General features: G+C 45.2%; 1 long non-coding RNA gene across 1 annotated transcript; it reads left to right on the forward strand.

The window, feature by feature from the left end:
* Positions 1-620: 620 nt before the first annotated feature.
* Positions 621-16,118, forward strand: LOC115462324. The gene is made up of 3 exons (XR_003940817.1): positions 621-715; positions 5,016-5,024; positions 16,108-16,118. It is a non-coding gene; the product is annotated as an uncharacterized LOC115462324 (long non-coding RNA).
* The last annotated feature ends 3,430 nt before the right edge of the window (positions 16,119-19,548 follow it).

Consider the following 19,548-nt stretch of genomic DNA (forward strand, 5'->3'; position numbering starts at 1 on the left):
TTCTGTTTCTAATTCAATGCCTCCTAGAGCATATATTTGCCCTGGTAACATACTGACAGAAAGAAGAGTGTGTATGTTTGCAGAGATCTGTTTGTCCTCCCTATCCTTATGAACGGTCATTCAATTGGCAGAAGAGTCGGTGAGCAACACTTCTTACCTGCTGTTTCCCTCCCCCCCCCCCCCCCCCCCCCCTCTGGAAACAGCAATGGTGGGCCTCGTTTGTGGGAATTTAAAAATATTTATATTACAAAGAGAGGAGGGGTAATATACTTGTTTGCCTACAGCCCACCAAAGGCTGCCCTGATATAGCTATATATGTGCCTTTATAAAATATAAGAAACATACACACCAATGCACCTTCCCTACCTAGGCACCCAGTTATAAAATAAATGACCTTCTATGGGATAATTATATGAAGCATTTTCTATGTGTAAACCCTGCTTTACAAGCAGAAAGGGATTTCTATTGAATTGTATAAGGATATACATTTAGAAAGCAGGCACACAGAAAGAATGTACCTATTGAAGCAATCTGCATGCAGACATTTATGGGGCACAGTGTAGTTTGGGTACAGCAAGGCAGAGCTGTGATGTACATACTATACATAGTGCCCAATATTCAGCTGCTGGTGATCAGTGTTTTCCTGACTGCCGCTGGCATTAAACTCAGAAATTCAATGATGGCCAATGTCTGGGGACTGGCATTGAATTTCTGGGTTTCTGGATCCAGCTAATGCATAGCCAGTTAAGAGGTCCTTTTACTAAAGGTTTCACATGCAGCAACAGATTTGCCGTGCGCCAATCCGCAAGAGCCTTGCAGTAGTTCCTACCTCCAGTGCGCACCATTTCCAGTGCTAGAAAAAAGTTTCTATTTCTGTAGAGCCGGTGCATACCTGTTACTGCCAGGTTAGCACGAGAGCCTTTACCGCCACCTCAATGGGTGGCAGTAGGTGCTCTCTCCCTCCCCCACCCTAAAATGGCTACATGGCAAGTGGCTCACTTAACTGTATGGCCATTACTTTTCCAGAACAGACAGCCTTTTACCTGCTGCAATAAAAGGGAGCCCCAGTGTCAAAAACACATGTTTATTTATTTATTTATTGCATGTTGATGCTAGTGCAGGCCAGGGGCGTATCTGGAATCCGGCGGTAGGGGGGGCCAGAGCCAGAGAAAGGGGGCACATTTTTGCCTCCCTCCCCCCCCCCCGCCGCTCTCCACCCCCTCCCCGCCGTCAACCCTCCCCCGTTGCTTACTTTTGCTGGCGGGGGGCCCCAACCCCCGCCAGCCGAGGTCCGACCCGCAATCTCCATATTTCGTCTTCCTCCGTGGCCATGTGCTTCAAGGAAGTAACGCCGAACTGGATTCAACCAATCAGCACTGCAGCGTTACTTCCTTGAAGCACATGGCCACGGAGGAAGACGAAATATGGAGATTGCGGGTCGGAACTCGGCTGGCGGGGGTTGGGGCCCCCCGCCAGCAAAAGTAAGCAGCGGGGGAGGGTTGACGGCGGGGAGGGGGGCCAGGGCGAAATCTGCGGGGGCCCAGGCCCCTGTGGCCCCATGCAGATACGCCCCTGGTGCAGGCTCTCTTACTACAGCTTAGTAAAAGGACCCCTAAGTGTGATATTCAACATTTAACCAGCTATGGATTATGCATAAAGATAGAACTGACTTTTATACGATCCTATTTATACTGTTACCTTGGCTGTTTAAGACTATTATAAAGAACAAAATTATGGAGTATATTCAAAAGCATGGATTAATGAGTCAAAGCCAACATAGATTTAGTGAAGGGAAATCTTGCCTCACCAATCTATTACATTTCTTTGAAGGGATGAACAAACGTTGATAAAGGTGAGCCGGTCAACAATGTGTATCTGGATTTTCAAAAGGCATTTGACAAAGTACCTCATGAAAGACTCCAGAGGAAATTAGAGAGTCATGAGATAGGAGGGTGTTATATTGTGGATTAAAAACTGGTTAAAAGATAGAAAACAGAGAGTATGGTTAGATAGTCAGTATTCTCAATGGAGAAGAGTAGATAGTGGGGTTCCGCAGGGGTCTGTGCTGGAATCAGGGCCGTGCTCACAGGGGCCCCACGGTGCACAGCCAGTTGCATCTGTTGCATCACGTGCATCATTTGCCGATGTTGTGTTGAGCGTCCGTCCCCAGTGCGTGCGGCATATGAAGTTCTGCCGGCACGGTGCCACACATGCCAGCCACGTTTGGCCACGCCACTGTAAACCATGCAGCCGCTGGCCACAGCATCGTCACCTGACACCCCATGACCTCCCACGCCCCACACTCCCGCCAACCACTGTGGTGGTGCATGTGTGTCTGCACTGCAGACTGCTACGCCGCTGCAGCTGGCTACGTTGCTATGCATATGCAAGCTCTTCTCTGCTGCGGTGCTGCAGTGCTGATGATGATTGATGCCGCCATGGCAAGCACTGTCTGCCGCATGGCCCGCTCACCCCCTGATGTACATTCCTTCGTCACCTCAACCTCAAGGGCGGGCCACGGTGGCAGAAAATTCCAGCCTTAGCTTGTGGCAGTGGCACTTGGGAGCAACAACATCACGTCTTAGCCGGTTGGACGCGATTAGAAGACAGAAGTTTGAACTAAGAAAGAAGAGTAAGTACTAATAGTACTACTACAGTCTGGTTTACTAATTTGGGGGGGGGGGCGGGGGGAATGGAAGAACACAGTACACACGTTAAGTCTGAGGGGGTCTTTTACTAAAGATTAGCTCGAGTTATCTGCAGCAGGGTCCATAGGAATAAAATAGGACCTGTTGCATATAACACGAGCTAATCTTTAATAAAAGACCCCCTGAGTCTCTCATGTATGAAAGTTTAAGTACCATTCATATGTCATACCCTTAATTTTGGGGGCACTACTGAGTTCAGAAGGGCTTCCAAAATTTGTATAAATCTTTCTTCTCTCCTATTCTACTGACTGAGTCCGAATCACTTTTAATGAACCTCCGCCACAACAGACAATGTCAACAGTCAATCAGCAACCACACAAAATGGCTACTTGGGGGATCTCTGGTGTTGCCTTTCTGGTATGGTGGGTTGCAGTAATAGGGGAATTTGAAAGTACTCTGTCCACATGCCTGGATCTTTTCTTAATTAATATTTTCCTTTATTCTCCTCTGTTATGAGAATTGGAATTCATAAGTGTTTGTAGTGGCCTTGAACTGAATAATTTCTGGGGGGGTTCATTGTATATTAGGTTTCCTATGATAGCATTGAGTTTATTTCAATCAGTTTTTCTGTACAAGTTTTGCTTCATTTGTCTTTATTTGAAATTTCATAAATAAAAATGTTTCTAAAATTATAATAATCTTGTCAATGGGGTGAAGCTATGGTGGGTGGGGCTAGGATGGGGCCCCACCAAATTGGTCTGCACAGGGCCCCGCATTTGCTAAGACCAGCCCTGGCTGGAACCATTGCTTTTTAACATATTTATAAATGATCTAGAGATGGGAGTAACTAGTGAGGTAATTAAATTTGCTGATGACACAAAGTTATTCAAAGTTGTTAAATTGCAAGAGGTTTGTGAAAAATTGCAAGAGGACCTTATGAGACTGGGAGACTGGGCATCCAAATGGCAGATGACGTTTAATATGAGCAAGTGCAAAGTGATGCATGTAGGAAATAGGAACCCAAACTATAGCTATGTAATGCAAGGTTCCACATTAGAAGTCACTGACCAGGAAAGGGATCTAGGTGTCATCACTGATATGTTGAAACCCTCTGCTCAGTGTGCGGTGGTGGCTAAGAAAGCAAATAGAATGTTAGGTATTATTAGGAAAGGAATGGAAAACAAAAATGAGGGCATTATAATGCCTTTGTATAGCTCCATGGTGCGACCACACCTCGAATATTGTTTGCAGTTCTGAGCACCACCAGTGACATAGCTATGGAGGGCTACAGGGGCCTGGGCACCCCAAATTGGCTCTAGGGCCCCCTGTTTGGCTGGCGGGGGGTCTGTGACAGCACCACTTATTGTTTCGATAATACAGTCGGGTACGCTGCTTGACGGGGCCAGCGTTAGAGATGGCTGGCGTTAGAGATGGCCGGCCCCGTTCGATTATGCCCCTCAATGTGGCCACCGATGGTAGTTCTGCCTTGAGCGTTTGCCATTTCCATTGCTATGGAAAATAATTCTGTATTTTCTAGTGCGGCGCTAACCTGGCGGTACTCGGGCGACGCCGTGTGCTGCCCGGTTACTGCTGGTTTACCGTGGGAGTGGCAGTAAGTGCTCCCCTCCACATGGCCCCATGGTAAGAATAATCTTACCACACGGCCATGTATTTTTTTATGGACTTTTTACCTGCTGCGGTAAAAAGGCCACAGGGTCAGTGAGGTGGACCTGGGAGTTGCATGGGTGGATCAGTGAGGTGGACCTATTGCAAGGGCAGGTCAGGGTCACAGGGCCCTTTTTACCCCAACTTGGTAAAAGGACCCCCTAAGTGCATATTACTGCCTAACACAGCGTAAAGGGCCCCTAAATGATTAACTGCAAGTTGTCAGAGTCGCTTTACTTTTCTGTTTGATAATATAAAACTGCATACACAGTTCTACACTATCTACCAGAGAGCGGTGATGAATACAATCATGAGCACAATAACTAAAAAAAACTAAAGCCCATCTTTTATTTTTGACTTCATGATACTAGATACAAATACAGATAAAACGGGTTTGCATACTGGAGTTAAATACTGTAGTGAGGTGTATTCATCAAACAAATTACATACAAGAGAACCGTTCAGCTACAAATTCTATTATTTTCTGCTTCATGTACATCTACCACATAAATAGTTTTACACACCAGAAAAGAACAAATGAGTTAATCACACTGATAAATCTTTGGAATTCCTGGTTGCCTATACAGTACGGCCCACAAAAGAGGTTGAATCCAGCCCATACTCCATTGACATAATTTGAAACAGTCAAGCATATAATCAATCTGCAGGATTGGTTATTCTAATAATGTGTTTTCCTGTTAGATTTGCAGAGTAATGTTGATTCACTTTTTTTTTTTTTTTTTTTTTTTTGCCCGAGGAGCTTTCCTGTAATATTAGCCTTCAGAAACAGGTTCCTTTTCTTTCCTTCCACCACCTCCAAATGCTTCTCCAAATGTTGTATTTTTTTCCATTAGGAACTATTGAGCATTCAGCTCCCCTTTCATCATAAAGTATAATGGGAGCAGCACAATCACCACCTTCCTAAGGGAGGCTGAGTAAATCACCCTGCTTGAGGCATGGCAATCTGATTACACTTTTGAACTTTGATCAGCTCAGCCGCATCTAGAGCTTGACTTCTTGCAGTTCTGATGCTGAGTTCTGGGAAATGACTGAGTGGGTTGTAGAATAAAAAGTTTTATGTGGTGCAAAATCCCAGATAATATTAATGGAGTTCTGTGCTAGCATAGTCCAGAAGGAATTGTTAAAATAAAAACCATAAACTTGCTGGATAGAGACGATACTTTGTTCAGCAAATATATTTGTTTGGTTGTTTTTTTGTTTTTTTTACAGATATGCATTCAGGCCCCGATGCTCAAAAGTAAATGCAGGCACTAGAGGCCGTTAGCGTCATACTAGTTCCCGCATTTACTTGCGCAGAATGTTCAGAGGCCTGGAGCGTGGGAACAAATGAGTGCAAGTAGCATGCTAATGTAGTCAAGCTCATGTTAATGAGGTCATTTTGTATTCCTCCCCAATGCTCAGAAAAGAGCACCCAAAACAAAGCTGCCTTACCACTGCAAAAAAATAATGCCAGGTCGGAGCAGGCGTTAGGGTGTTGGAAGAGAGGATTTCTTATGATTTTCATGCTTCTCTTATGAATCTTTCTTCAAAATCTGCTGGTTTTGATTGCTTTTGGAAGCAGAAGGAAGCCCATGCAAGCCCTTAAGCACCAGTCGTGAGAAACAGCAGATCCAAGCAAAAGCATATTTTGGTGTCTGCTTCCTGTGTCTAAATTTAAAGCGTCCACGCTAAAAAAAATTTAAATGCTCAAAGTGAAAACACACATTGGAGTCTATTTTCCTGCGTCTAAACAGTGGCGTTCCTAGGGGGGGTGTGCGGTCCACCCTGGGTGCACGCCACTGGGGAGGGGGTGCACGCCACTGGGGAGGGGGTGCCGCGCGTCTGTCTGCTCCGCTCGTTCTGTGCTCCCTCTGCCCCGGAACAGATTACTTCCTGTTCCGGGGCAGAGGGAGCATGGAACGAGCGAAGCTGACAGGCGAGCGGCATCCCCCAACAGGTAAAAATGCACCCGGGGGGGTCGTTTTGCCGGGGGGGGAGGAGGTGTCGCTTCGCCGGGGGGGGGGGGGACGCTGCACCCGGGGGGGGCGCATCGGCGATCCGCCCCGGGTGTCAGCCACCCTAGGAACGCCACTGCATCTAAATATAAGCATCCAAGCTAAAAAAAAATCTTTAAAACTCTTATATCTAGGATGCAGAAAACACCAATGATTGCTTCATATTTGATTTATACCAGGCGCATGCACACAGGAGCCAAGCTTACCGCTGAACTCTTCTGCGCATGCACCAAGGACAATCCTCCTGTGCCAAAGAACAATCCTCTTGCCAAACTCCCTAATGCTCAATGCTATGAGCATGGCTATATTTGCATCTCATTAGCGTTGAGCATTAGGTCATTGTTCTTCTGCACTATTCAAGAGGTATTTATATGACGCTATTCTGAATAGCATTACGAAAGTGTAGAATTTTTGAAAACATGCTATAACTTTTAGAAGATGTGCTCATATATACAACGGACAATCATAGACTCAATGGTCTTTTTCTCTGTCTGGTCCCTGGTTTAAATGGGGCAGCCACTCTTCCAGTTTTTAAACCATCCTGTTTAAGTTATAAAGCTCCACGCATGAGGTAATTGTTATCTCATGTCCGTTTGAGTTAGATTACTTCTGTGTTAGACTACTGTTAATGATGTTCATGTCCTTTGGGAGAGTTAAAATGTTTTGCTCTATTTACAGGAATGCCCTTTTCAGTTAAAAAAAGCATTACTTTTTTGGGGTACCTTGAGACAGCCTCGGTGAAACATGGACCATGTAGTATCCATCCCACTGACAACCAAATTGATGGAAAGTATTGTAGCCAAACAACTCATGGAGTATATCGACAAATTCTCAATACTTCATGAATCACAATCCGGTTTCAGACCCCTACTGTACTGGTATCTCTTCTTTCTAAATTCAAGCAAGAAATTGCACTAGGTAAAAACATTCTCCTACTTCAATTGTCTAGGGCATTTGATATGGTAGACCACAATATACTACTAAGTATACTCAACAGGATAGGAATCGGAGGGAATATATTTTCAACGCTTCTGCTTTGCTACTTGCTTTCAGAGTTCTGTGGCTTTCTATGGAGGTAGAGTGTCTTCAAACTCCACCACATTGTGCACCAAGTTCTTCAAGTAGAGGCTCATATAGAACTGGTAGAACTGAATACAGGAGATATGTATTGAGTCCTAAAACACTTTCCTGCCACAAGACTAGAGAGTGTGAGCATCCCTACCAGGGATAAGATCGAGGCATGGGTCCTCGAACTTCTGGCTCTTTTGAGGGCGGATTCAACCACCATGGAATCGTATGGAAGCTGCTGCTTCTTGAACCTGTGATACTCCTGGACTCGATTGTCATGGTTAAGGAAAGGTGAGTCCTTTGACACAGTCAGGTTGGTGCTACTCAGTCAACTTGAGGGTTAGCTGGGCCCCGAATGGCCCCAGGCTAGTCACCCAGACTAGGCACAGGAGCTGAAGACAAAGCTTGACAGGAACTGAAGACAAGGCTCAATTGGAACTGAAGAGAAGGCTGAGGCAGGAGACCTGGCTAGGCAGGCAACTGAAGACTAGGCAAGGCAGGCCAGCAGGAGACAAGGCAAGGAAGACAAACTGGAGACAAGGCAAGGAAGACAAACTGGAGACAAGGCAAGGCAAACTGGAGACAAGGCAAGGCAGTGCAGTGCAGATTGGGGACAAGGCAAGATAAGACTGGCTGGAGGCAAAGCAAGGCAAGGCAGACTGGAGAAAGGCAAGGCAGGCAGGCTGGAGAACAAGTCAAGGTAGGCTAATTGGAGGCAAGGCAAGGAAGGCTGGAGTTCAAGGCAAAAGTCAAGGCAGGATTCTAAGCAAGATGTAAGTAAAAGATAAGAAAATCACACAGGGATGCAGCTCAGGGCTGTGCTTAGAACCACAGCTATAAATGAATAGTCCTAACCAAGTCAAACAGAAATCACACAGAGAGGTAGCTCAGGGCTGAGCTAGTAGTCCCAGCTAAATGGAAGAGCTGTCCACTTGTGCCACACAGATAGGCAGCTCAAGGCTGAGCTAGTAGTCACAGCTAACAGAACCACCCACTCAAACAGAAGCAGAACCCAAACAGAGAGGACGCTCATGGCAGTGCAAGTAGACACAGCTAAACGAAAGAACAGCCCACTTGTGCCACACAGAGAGACCACACAGGGCTGCACTAGTAGTCATGGTTAAACAAAAGAGCAACCCACCCAAACAGAAACAGAAACCAAACAGAGAGGACGTGCAAGGCTATGTAGTAGACACAGCTAAACAGAAGAGCAACCCACTCAAACTCAAACAGAAACCTCACAGAGAGGACTCAAACAGAAAGCGCACAGGAAAAACTCAACACAGAGCCACACGGCCATACATAGGAACATTCACGGCTGTGCCACACAGCACTCAAGGATAAGGGGAAGCCACTCATAGGAACACCCTGGGCTATAGCATACAGCACTCAGGGAAGAGGGATACCACTCTTAGGTACATTTTAGTCTGTACCATACAGAATTCAGGGAAGAGGGAAGCCACTCAAAGGAATACACAAGGCTGTGGCACACGGCACTCAAGGACAAAAGGGAAGACACTCATAGTAATACACAAGGCTGTGCCACTTGGCACTCAAGGATAAAGGGAAGCCACTCATAGGAATACACAAGGCTGTGCCACACAGCACTAAAGGGTAAAGGGAAGCCACTCAAGAAATACACAAGGCTGTGCTACACAGCACTCAAGAGTAAAGGGAAGCCACTCATAGGAATACACAAAGCTGTGCCACACAGCACTCAAGGGTAAAGGGAAGCCACTCAAAGGAATACACAAGGCTGTTCAACACGGCACTCAAGGATAAAGGGAAGCCACTCATAGGAATACACAAGGCCGTGCCACTCAGCACTCAAGGATATAGGGAAGCACTTATAGGAATACACAAGGTTGTGCCCCACAGCATTCAAGGATATAGGGAAGTCACTCATAGGAATACACAAGGCAGTGTCACAGAGTCAAATAACAGACACTAAAGACAAAGGGAAAAGCAAGCAAAAAGGGAAGGCTGCCTTTACATACACAAATCAGATATGGAGTAATGCTCACAAGAAGTAGGAAGCAAACACAGCAGACAAAGAGTTAAAGCATGCTAAAGGGAAGGGCTGCTTCTAATATACAAGTCAGAAAGAAGCAGGGTTTACAAGAGCCAAATAACAAACACTGCAGACAAAGGGTTAAAGCAAACAAAAGGACAAGCAAACATTTGTTTCAAATTTGTTTGAAAAAAACTTTGTTAAAAAAGAAAGTGTTACTTCTGTCACTAGCTCCCAGATCGTGAGCCCTTGGGCCCAGGCCGTGAACAGACAGGAAAATCTAGGAATGGCCTGGGGTGGACCGAACCACAACTAGAAAAAAAATTAATAAACCACAGGGTACTCACCCAGAACACCAGGCTCCCGAGGAGAGGTGCAAAACTCCTCAAAGGTAGAGAACTTCGGGACACGTTCAGCCTGCACCAGCAGGCTAGGCTGCAGCCAACTACTGGAAGCGGAACCCCAGGAACCGACTGGCAACAACAGGACTCCACGGGGTAAAGCAGGGACAAAGATACCGGAACAGCTTCTCGAGACTTCACCTGCACTTAGCCACTGTCCCCCAGGAGTTGAGCCCCTGGGTTCAGGTGGCCAGCAGGACTTCAGGCCAACCGAAGGTAGCAGTTGTATCAGGTGAAGCTGAACCAGACAGATAGGCAAGGCAGACCAGGCAGGATCCAGCATTACATAGCACTAAGCAAAAGTACAGGCTAGAGCAAGACATATAGGTACAAATAACCCACTCAGCCAGACACAGAGAGCGAGGGTTTAACATAGCACATTAACCCCAGTGAAACCACAACAAACAGAACTAAAATAAACAAGTTGACACATCACAGAAGGCACACACTGCCCCGTCAACCAGAAAACACAGCCCAGTTGCAGAGAAAAGCCAATTAACCACACGCTGAGACAAACAAATACAAAACGGAACATAGAGAGAATGCTGAAAAGCCAGCACCTAGGAACACAAAAGAGGGAAAACAGATTCCTGCAGCGCACAGAGCAACAGCTCTCAGAAGAAATCAGATAAGAGGCCACAGCAGGAGAAATCCTAACGCTAAAGCAACGCTTACCTGAAAACTTCATGAAAAAATTGATCCTGATTACTGACGTCTGTAGCTGCAGACGTCAGCTACAACCCATCTGACCAATAGCAAACAAGTCCCACCCAGCTACCCTAGCAGAGAAGTTTCCAGCCCCTCCCTAGCCCTAGCAGAGTGGGTTCCAGCCTCTCCTCAGCCTGCTAGCAGAAACATAGCAGAAACATAACAGGCAGGCAGAGAGAGAGAGAGAGAGAGAGAGAGAGAGAGAGAGAGAGAGAGCAGACACAGCTGCATAGAAGCAAACTAATCAAGGAAAGAAGCTGGCACCAACTAACTCTCTGAACAGTGAAAGGGAACAAGGGAAAACATACATGGAAACAAAACAGACTATGCTGGAGAGCCTAGTTAACAGGGAAGTAATCCATTCAGGTTCAGACCAGGACCACACACACAGAGAAACAGAACAGAACAGGACTTTACTTGGTAGCAAAGATAACATGCAAGTAATCCATACAGGTTGAAACCAAAACCACACACACACAGGGCTCAGGGCTGTGCCCAGAGGCACAGCTAACAAGAAAGGGAAAGGGAAATGGGACTTGATATACCACCTTTCTGAGGTTTTTGCAACTACATTCAAAGTGGTTTACATATATTCAGGTACTTATTTTGTACCAGGGGCAATGGAGGATTAAGTGACTTGCCCAGAGTCACAAGGAGCTGCAGTGGGACTCAAACTCAGTTCCCCAGGATCAAAGTCCACTGCACTAACCACTAGGCTACTTCTCCACTCTAATTCCCTCAGAATCAAACAACACCAGTACAACAAGAAAATGGAAAATAGACCTGTTGCAAAGGCAACGCAGGAAAGCTCCCTGGGTCCTTATACAGGGGTAGGCTGATGATGTCACAAGTAGGAAATGAAGCAGAAGCAGGGAGATCAAAGCGAGGCTTGGCTAACAGGAAGAACAACAGGAAAAAGACAGACTGGAGAGGTCACAGGGCTAGATATAGAGAAACAGTAGGTCAGGACATAAGGGCACGGCCACAACCGTGACAAGGACACTGTTGTCGACTAACACCTGACAGGCAGAGTGTAGGTCTCCGAGATGAGTTGGGGAAGCATCGTGGCTGACACGGATGCCCTCAATGAGTGCCAGCACTTAAACCAGGTTTCGGCAGACATATGTTTGGCACCTAAAATTGGGTGTGGAAATTGGCGCTAAGCACAGTTCTATAAAGGGAACATGTCCTTTACAGGCTCGCACTTAGCGCCAATTTTTTTAAGGTGCCAAAATTTCAGCACCATTTATAGAATTCCCCCCTATATATGCACAGTGCACACTCTTGAGCGAGAACATTTGTTTTCAAATGGATGTGTATCTCTAAAATGGGGAGTAGTTTACCCTGCCAAATAGTATAAAGGTAAAGGGATAAACCATGAAACTCAAAGGTAGCACAATTAAAACAAACCAGAGAAATCACTTTTTTCAGTCAACAAACTATCAAGCTCTGGAATTTGTTATCTGAGAAAGTGATCAAAGCTAGGTTTAAAAAGGCTATAGACAAGTTATCCAAGACGAAGTCTATAAACCATTAATATGCAGACTTGGGAAAGTCAATGTTTATCCCTGGATGCAAACAACTAAGAATAGGTCTACTCTATGGGATCCTGCTGGGTACTTGATTAGTTACTGTCAGGGAATGGATGCTGGACTTGATAGACCTTATGTGTGATCTAATATGACATTTATGATGTTCTTATGATGGCTGATGCATGAGCACTCATATCAGCTGCGGTGAGAGAGGCCTGCTGATCTTGAAATGTTAGTCTGGGCCCTGGGGTTCTTGTGGATTTGTGGATGATTTTCTTGTGTGCTTTTGGCAGGAGAATTACTCCTGGGAAAAGTGACTGCAATCTTCAACTTTTTCCATTTGTAGATTGAGAGTGGATGTTTAGAAATGGTCTGTAACTGTGTCAAGACAGAGCTCAACTGCGCTTCTTCATAGGCCCTCTGAAATTTCTTTTGACTGTGACATGAGCAGTTCTCACTTTTATGCTGAAGACAAAACCTTCTGGACCTTTATATAGGACAGGATTCCTATACTCAGTTGCACTGATTTACTATGCAAGGTGGTTTAGTTGATATTCAATTATTTAAGCACCTGTTTTTAATTAGCTAATTAATTGTGATAAGGGAACAAACAGGTTCACTTATTTCACACACACTGATTCTAAATTAGTCTTATTGCTCCTACTTTGTAAATTATTGTGTCTTAAGAAACATTGAATTGCTTAATTTATACTGTTTTTATTGTTTAAGAACAGACTGGTTTTAATTAAATACAGGTATCATGTTAAAAACTTGCAATTCTCTTTAAATATACCTGGGGGTCGCACAATGAACCAAAATATATTGAGGGGTATATTTTAGTTGTTTTGCGCTAGGGCATAGTCCCATGACCTGGTGTTGATAAACACATCAAGAAAAGGAAATGATATGACCATTGACACTATCTCCTTAGACAGCCAAAGAGAACTCAGCTGCTAGTTTCCTCATGGGATCTCCTATCTTTACTACCCAAGAAAAACATAATTGAGAAGGTTCATCAAAGATAGAGGCACTGGGGTCAATATTCCGCATGGTTTAAGCAAGTGAGACAGACTCCTGCCTGCTTAATCCATACTGAGTGATCTGGTCACAATATTTACCAGTGCATAACTGGATAGTGCCGCAGCACATTGGCTCTGTCTATTGCAGCACTGTCCAGTTAGTTCTGGGTCGGTGCATTGGAGCAGCTGGCACTTTACTGATTAGCAGCAAAGTTCAGTCCACTTACCAGTTATGTAAACACGTAAAGTTAGGATAGTCTGACTATGGACCAGTGCCTGGTTAACTTCCAAGAGACTGCACTGACCAGGATGTTCCATGCTGGTACCTGGACATGGCCCGGCATTGAATATCTGGGCTTAATTGAATCTTTGGCTTAAAAGCCACTGATTGCCATGGGCTGAATATTGGGCTCATTATTTTCAACTTAGTAATACATTTCCAGTGAAATCACAGAATAAAACTAGCTCAAAGAGAGTAAATTTCCTGATGGAAAGCCAGGAAATGTTTTCTTCTCTTGTAAAATGGCTGTTCTGGTTATGCATTGCAACAAATATGTGTCCATCTTTGGCAACACCAGGGCTTTTATTCAGGGGGTACTTGGTAGTATTGAATATTGGCACCTTTTCCATTGCCTACTAACACTGTGTCACGTTTACTAAACAGGAACTGGGTTTGTGAGCCCTTGGCCACTGCCGAGGAGCAGCAGTGGCAGGCAAAACCACCCCACACCAGAAGCAAGGCAGAACAGACGTACCGGCAAATCCAGGCAAGGTCTCTAGGCAGTCAGCCAGCAAGCAAGCAGAAGACAGGTCCAGGCAACAGTTCAAAAGGCAGGCAGCAAACAAAGCAAAGTCCAGGTCCAGGCAAAGGTTCAAAAGACAGGCGGCAAGCAAAGCAAAGTCCCGGTCCAGGCAAAGGTTCAAAAGGCAGGCAGCAAGCAAAGCAAAGTCCAGATCCAGGCAAAGGTTCAAAAGGCAGGAAACCAGCAAAAACAGAATCAGGTCCAGACAAAGTCTCTCAGGCAGAAGTGCACCAGCACCCACATACCAGGGCCTAAGACGCAATGCAAAGGCAACCGACTGCAGTCTCTAGGTGATTAATAAAGCCCATCTACACCTGTGGTGCAGCTGCAGCAAATCTGAGTAACTATGGAGGCTGTTCCCACAGGAGATCTCTAAGGACCAAATATGGGCTTCCTTCCTGTCCTTGTTACTCCAAGATGGCTTCCTATGATATGATCTATCCAAGAAGGCTGTACCCCTTGAGCTATTCAAGATGGCTACGACTCTTGAGCCATCCAAGATGGCTGCCACCATTGAACCAACCCAGATGACGGCTGCCAGAGATAGGAAACCAAAACAGATCTTCCCAAAGACAAAACTACTCCAGAAAGGATAGGCAGAAGCCAGCTCAGAAGCTGACCCCCAGAAATCAGGTAGAGGCTGTGAGGGGTCATGACCACAGATGTGACACACTGACTCATGGAGGGTAATTCTATAAAGAAGGCACTAACATTTATGCACCAAATATGCATGCAAATGATTAGATTACCACCATATATGTGTGCATGTGTGTATAAAGGCACAAAATCTGGATAAATAATTGACAGTTGGGCATATACATGGGCAAAACGTGGGTGGCACTTACACTTATGGGCATAACTTAGAGAATTCTATAAGTTATGCAGATATCTCATATTTAGATATAAGCATTTATAATACCTCTATTGCTGCTGTAAGTGCTTGCAGCTAACCTTATAATCATGTATATACCTGGTTACGATAATATTCTCTAGACCATTGTTTCTTTTTTTCAGTGAGCCTGGTAGCTAGGGATTCCCATCTGTGGTAATTGTAGTCCTGCCTATCCTCGGAGAATGCAAAGTTATTCATCTGTAGCAGGTGCTCCCTGAGGACAGCAGGATACATTATACCACCTCCCTTAGAATTCTCTGTGCCTTTTTCCTAACTATGGGTCTTGCGTGAGTTGGGCAAGCAGGAAGGAACGTGCATGCATGGTCAGGCCTGCTAAAAACTTCTGGAAGAAATGGAACATCAGACAGTGTTCTTACCAGGCTCCATAGATGATGTCACCATCTGTGGTAATATGTGACCTGCTGTCCTTGGAGAACATCTGCTACAGGGAAGTAAAAATTTGTTTTTTGCAGAGAGGTAAATCTTCACCAGACGAAACTGCATAGGCCCTAAGCTGATCTATCTTTTGGAGGTCAATGTACCAAAGTGCTATGAATGAGTACCACTGTTCCCTCTAAGTTAAGCAAGAGTCTTCCATCTATAGTCCTACCATTGAGGGATGCTGTTTCGCTATCACATTTTCAGCAGTGAGGGACAAGCAAGCTCTGCGGGAATCGAGGGAACCTGCCTGTCCCTAGCTATTGAAAACACAATATTGAAGCATCACCCCCTACTGGCAGGAATGCAGTTGGAAGCCTCCCACTCAACTTAGAGGGAACAGTGATACAATCTAATTTCCACATATTTACAGTGTATTTAGCACACACAAATTAGCTTGAGAGTTTCAACACAATAATCTATGCACATAGAGAAGAAGAGCTACACAAAGCTCTTTTACCACAAAAAAAGTGTGTTCAAATTCATAAAAGTTAGCAAAAACTTAGCTGTATCTAGACATGACAAAGCTTTTGAAATAATATAGTTATCATGCTAAATTGAACACTCATGCATTACTGCCAAAGTCATTTGAATGTTCCTAACATGGGTGATTAACAGCACCTAATTAACATGCATTATCAGTTGATATTGGTTTTAGCATACCTGATATTTACTCCAGTCCAGAGATGTAAAAACAGCTCAGAGGGCTACTATCATCACATAATACCTGTTTTCTATTATTTTACTAGGGTTTGTTTTTTATTTTTTGTTTAAATTTAATGATATAGGAGCTTGTTAGGGAGTGAATAGTATAGTGAAGAGCACTCCCTCACTGATGGTGAAATTCAACCACCTTACAGCAGGTGGCACTAGTCTGCTGAGGCTGTGTCAAAGGGGCAGGACTCAGGCCAGGCTACAGCTAAATGCCCTGAGGCTGAATAGATCAGGGAGGACCTGAGTGAAGGGGACTCCCAGAGTGTTCCTGCTGGTTACAGTACCTGGGGAAGAGAAGCGGCTCTCAGCAGAGATTGTTACTTTATAATTGCCAGAAGAAAAGGCTTCAGTGAGGTAGGAAAAGTTTCCTTGAAATCTCTGCGGGCCTGATGCACAAAATTTCAGTGCTGTAGGGAACAGCGCCGGAAAAACACTGGCACAAGAGAGAGTAAGAATTATCGATCAATGCTCAACACTAACAGCTTGCAGATTATATGCACACTGTTAGTTTTGAGCATTGGTTAGTAAAGGGGTCCAAAAGTTCCTGAAGCATGCCCACAAGAGCTGTGCAGTAGGGACAGCACTTGCGCATATGTCCAGTAATGACTGGACCCCCTGACCCCCCCTTCCCCCCAAAAAATACCCTGTGGTCCAACAGGCCTATGACCCCCTCCCCCCCCCCCCCCCCCCCCCCCAATTTAACACTGATCCTAGTGGTCTAGTGTAATCACATCCCCTCAAGCCCTTCCACATACCTTGCCTCATTGGAGGCAGGAGGAAGGCTTACTCCTTTCTGCCTCTGGGTCTGCCTGCTGCAAAATGGCGGCCCTTCCCCTGCCCAGTGCATCTTGAGATGCACTAGGAGGGGCTAATTACCATATAAGGAGTTTCTATAAAGACAGTAGATGTAAATTCCAAAACCTGACATAGTCCTTATACTACATTAAAAATTAAGGGACCCTGAGCCAGATGCACAAAGGTCCCATTAAGGATCCGCCTGCGTTTCCAAATCAGTAAAAATTTACTGATTTAGAAACACAGAGGGATTCACAAAGAAAATCGCATGCAAATGAGCTGCTCGTTGCTTTTGCGACACAGCTCATTTGCATGTGATATGGGGGAAGCAAGTTGGTGAGCTGAGCATGCGCAGAACAGCCAATTGCTATGCGTGGTTGCTCTGCGCATGCTACAGACGGCTCTCATACATGCAGACAAGCTGCATGTATGAAAGCAGTAGATTTAACCTTTTTTTTTTTTTGCAAGACAAAATTGGATGGGCATACGTGTATTGCACCTCCATGCCTCCCGCTGCTAGGAAAAGTGGGAAAAACCTCTCCCCTGCTCTCGGCTCTTCTGTGAGGAATTAGCAGCATCAGGGCTTAGTTCCATCCGCAGCTGTTCCTGCTGCTTCCTTCTATTGGCTGGCTGGCATCCAAGAGTGCCCATCTCATTGGCTGGCTGCTGTCCCAAGTCCTCCTCCCTGCAGGGCTTCCCTGATGACATCACTTTAGAGCTCTGAACTGATTGGATCCAAACTTCCTGGTGCCCCCTCCAGTAGTGAATGGGCGGGACATACCAGGCTGATGCTGTCCAATTGGTTTAGCCCCTCTCTGTGTAATTAAACTCTGGAATGCATTGCCAGAGAAAGTAGTAAAAGCAGCTAGCTTAGCGGTGTTTTTTCCGGATAGCTTCCTAGAAGAAACGTCTATAAACCATTAAAATGGACTTAGGGAAAATCCACTGCTTATTTCTAGGATATAGATAAGTGTGTGTCACATAGAGGGGCATAATCGACCAGAAACGCCTATCTCCATGGGCGTTAATCTCCGAGAACGGGTCCGTGAAGGGGCGGAGTGAACCGTATTTTTAAAAAAAAAATAGACGCCCATGCTTTATTCGCCAAGGTGTGAGCTGGGCGTTTTTGCTTTTCACCGATAATGGAAAATGAAATCGCCCAGCTCAAAAACGAATAAATGCAAGGCATTTGTTCGTGGGAGGGGCCAGGATTCATAGTGCACTGGTCCCCCTCACATGCCAGGACACCAACCGGGCACCCTAGGGGGCACTTTTACAAAAACAAAAAAAAAGGTAAAAGAGCTCCCAGGTGCATAGCACCCTTCCCTTGGGTGTTGAGCCCCCCAAATCCCCCTCAAAACCCACTGCCCACAAGTCTACACCAGTACTATAGCCCTAAGCGGTGAAGGGGGGCACCTACATGTGGGTACAGGGGGTTTGGGGGGGTTGGACGACTAGTAGCATTAAGCAGCACAATTGTAACAGGTAGGGGGGGGATGGGCCTGGGTCCACCTGCCTGACGTCCACTGCACCCCCTAACAACTGTTCCAGGGACCTGCATACTGCTGCTTGGGAGGAGGGTATGACATTTGAGGGTGAAAGTAAAAAGTTGTGAAACATCATTTGTTGTGGTGGGAGGGGGTTAGTGACCACTGGGGGAGTCAGGGGAGGTCATCCCCGACTCCCTCTGGGAGTCATCTGGTCATTTAGGGCACTTTTTGGGGCCTTATTCGTCAAAAAACAGGGTCCAGGAAAAGTGCCCTAAATTCTAGCTACAAACGCATCCATTATCGGCGAAGGGCGCCCATCTCTGTTCGGGTGATAACCACGCCCCAGTTCCGCCTTCACCACGCCTCCGACACTCCCCCGTCAACTTTGTCCGCATCCGCGACGGAGTGCAGTTGAAAGCGTCCAAAGTTCGGCTTTCGATTATGCCGCTTTATTTGTTTTTGTGAGAAGAACGCCCATCTCCCGATTTAGGTCGGAACTTGGGCGTTATTCTCGTTCGATTATAAGCTGGATAGTATAATATAACTTGAATTTTTGGGGATGTCTCATAGATAATAGTTTGGCTGTATGTTGTGACAAAATATTTTTGTCTGGCAGCCGTAGCAGTCTTTAATCATTGACTACCCCCTCCATCCAAAATATGATAAATTGTAATAAAGATGAATATCATGTAAAAAGTACTTAGAGCACACACTTATCCCGACAGGACCTGTTTCGCCAAATTGCTTTGTCAAGGGATAATCGGTTCCAGCTTCCTGGTATATCTTATGCTCACTCTATGAGCATAAGATATACCAGGAAGCTGGAACCGATTATCCCTTGACAAAGCAATTTGGCGAAACAGGTCCTGTCGGGATAACGAAGGTTCCTGGTTGCTCCTTATTATATTCACAAAATACACAAGATAAGTTATTTTGTTGATTGATTGGTGGTTGTACAAATAGTTTTCTTCCTACCATTATAAGTGTGTGCTCTAAGTACTTTTTACATGATATTCATCTTTATTACAATTTATCATATTTTGGATGGAGGGGGTAGTCAATGATTAAAGACTGCTACGGCTGCCAGACAAAAATATTTTGTCACAACATACAGCCAAACTATTATCTATGAGACATCCCCAAAAATTCAAGTTATATTATACTATGTGACACACACTTATCTATTTTCTACTTTTCGTTTTTGGTTGTTGAGTTTTGATAACTTAATAAGTAGAACGCCTAATCCTTTTTACAGTATTTCTAGGATAAGCAGCATAAAATGTATTGTACTGTTTTGGGATCTAGTCAGGTACTTATGACCTGGATTGGCCACTACTAGAAACAAGATG

The sequence above is a fragment of the Microcaecilia unicolor genome, chromosome 2 (genome assembly GCF_901765095.1).
Source record: "Microcaecilia unicolor chromosome 2, aMicUni1.1, whole genome shotgun sequence".
Taxonomy (NCBI): Eukaryota; Metazoa; Chordata; class Amphibia; order Gymnophiona; family Siphonopidae; genus Microcaecilia; species Microcaecilia unicolor.